Source organism: Morone saxatilis, unplaced genomic scaffold (assembly GCF_004916995.1).
Source record: "Morone saxatilis isolate NCDOM2014 unplaced genomic scaffold, NCSU_SB_2.0 Contig18, whole genome shotgun sequence".
Lineage (NCBI taxonomy): Eukaryota > Metazoa > Chordata > Actinopteri > Moronidae > Morone > Morone saxatilis.
In genome coordinates, this window is record NW_023339740.1 from 27,668,018 (window position 1) to 27,671,001 (window position 2,984).

A 2,984-nucleotide genomic window follows, 5' to 3' on the forward strand; every position below is an offset into this window, starting at 1 on the left:
GACTGATTGGGAAAATGTGGGTGGGGACTGTGTCCTTAAGCAAGGCACTGACCGTCCTCCACCACCAGTGTTCAATAACAGTGGGTGAATGTGTGAAGCAGGGCGTTAGTGGATCACAACAAGTGTGAAATAATGAAAATATAACAACAGTGGTTGCAGAAGAAACCATTAAAGTAGCATCCAGCAGTGTGAGTACCAAAAAGTCCTCACACTGACCTCCATACACACCACTGGATTGTGTTGATGGTGTCGAAACCTACAATTTAAGGCCATCTCTCACAACTAATAACACAGATCATTTTTCCTGACAGTCCTCTCTGAGTATTTTGGCTGTGTAGAGTGGGAGGGACACCCGCCTTATTTCACAGAACACTAATGGTTTTTGGCCGATGCCGTGGGTTTGGAGTCTGATAACGTGTGTCATCTGCTCCAAGTGAAACATGGAACAATGGCTGAGTGTGTGTTTATGGTTTATGAGTGCGTTTGTGATCAGTGGGACTGCCAGCCAATCTGGAAAGAAAACACAGATAAGATAGAGATTTTATACGGTAAGGGGTCTGTAGAGCAAATCCAAGAGCTCAAACACACACACATGCAGAGCTGATTGGTGTTTATAAAGACTCTGGCTGTGATTTATTGAGATTTATTAGTTATTTACGACCTGCTGGTGAGAAGAACATTTACAAGGGCGAGTAAGTAAAAGCTGAAGTCTCGGAGCGAGTGATGAACAGCAGACCTTAAAGAGGGAAGCAACCTTATATGTGATGGTTTTAGTAGATATTTTTGTTTGTTTTGTTTATAGTTTGGTGTTTTTGTTTGATCGTTTGTTGCCATAAAGGGATCTTAGTTACTGGACTTGGCATTTCAGATGTAAATACATCAAGATGTTTCATAGAAGGATAGTGATCTGATCACTTAAACCACATCCAGGAGTGTTCTGAGACACCAAGACATTTGCCAAGTTTAGAGAAGAATCAGAAATACTTTATTGATGGGAAATTTGGTAACAAATACTTTATATACCAATCTCTCAGCTCGAGGGCCCAGTCGAACCAGGATTTTGTAGTTTGTGAAGCCATACAAGACATCAACTTCATTAAAACAACACTGATTTCAGCTGCAATACATTTGGTTTTAAAATATTTTATTGGCATAAGAAGTAGGAACTTTTTCTCAACCTATAAACCAAATCACCGACAGTGACACAGCCTCACAGCAAGTCCATATTTTGCAGATGCGTTTTTTTTAAATCTGTCATCTGATTAAGATGGTTACACATAGAAACCCATCAAGTCTGATGAGCAAAACTCAAAATCCGAGATGTAGTCATCATGCAATGAGGATGATTTTGTGGAAAATCTACTGGGTCCAAAAACAAGGAGAGTTTCACCTGCTGATTATTTTATGTACTGTATTACTTTGCTAGCGTCTTTGATCAACCAAATCTACCCAACAGCAGCATTTCACTAACTGCTAGTTTAGTGTAAACTTGTGCAGTCACTTTCTTTAGTTGGATAAGGGGGCTCCAATCACCGATCACTGGGTTCCTGCTACACTGCTGTGGTCAGTCTGTCAATCACTCCTGTCTGTGTTGAGGCCACGCCCCCTAAAGTCACTGTCCTCTGATGCATTTTTAAAATTTGCTGTGAGTGCGAAAGCTAGCAGAAGTTACATTTTAAACTACAGCCTATTCTTAGTTATTACCACAGAATGACTATAACTGTGGAGCGGGTATATTTCTATTTCTACAGGTCATTTCTTATTTCACCATTTGTTTTATTGTTTACTCACAAAATACTTTGTGTGCTTTTTTTCTCATCTTTACCAACACACACCTACACCTCTGTCTTAAACACACCGGCTATCCCTGCATGTTTCTGCCTCTCTCTCCATGTATCATACAGGCTGTATGTGTCTACTCCGTTACTTTATTGGTCAGCAGAAGGTTTTATAAAGAAACACAACTCACGTTTTGGATCGTTTTCACCCGTTTTCACAGCAGCAGGTGAGCCCTGAGTGGAGGAGGATCGGTAACCAAAACCAAACTGTTGCAAAGATAAAACAAAATAACGCTTGTATCTGATACACCTTCAATCAGCTTTTCCATAAGAGTGCGTATGTGAGAGGTTATAGTATAAATTAGTGACTGGAATTAATATAAAGCACATGAAGCGCAGTTGTGATGAACCTGTTGTGTTAGAGAGTGAAAGTGCTTTACTCTGAAGTTTGATTGATGAGGGTTAATGTTACCCCGGAGTTGGGGGAGCTGTAGTGTGTTTACTTAAGGATTTAAAAGCCTGTCAGTAACCGTCAGCTGCCGGGTCACCTCGTGCAAATTCCACCCTGTAACAGACAGACACATTTAACCCGCCCACTGGTCTAAACCCAGCCACTGATTGGTCCACAACAAGGGAAGATGCTCTACAGCTGGTAAATAATGTGATCCATCCTTGTGAATAAATAACCCTGCAGTTTGACTCTCATCGAGGCTGTATTTTACTTGTTAATGCCACTAAAGAAGGTAGATATGCCTTTTTAATAGAGTGTTTCTATACCATTAATTCACTAAGTGGCCTTGTTAATCTTCATAGCTGCTCTTATCAGGTTTTGAATTACTTTTGTGATACAGTTAGAATGAAGCAGATAATACAGTATAAACACGATCACCACTAATGGTGGGAAATCTCCCTCCATTAACGCCAAGCTTTTGAAATCTCTGAAAAGCTGAAGTCATTTTGAAGATATAACTGCTGTGAATTCACATTTTAAAATAATGATACGTTTCTACTCCCTCCCTGAAAGCATTCCTGTCTTCTTTTCTTTCCCCGGACAGAAACACTTGACGAGGAGATTAGTTTACATGCTACTGTGTACAAACTCTGAGACAGTTTCATTAAATAAAACATTATTATCTCTTAATGAAACACAGAAAAGCCCTGACTTCTTTATTTCATGTTTAAGCCAGAGCTGTATATGTGGAAGAG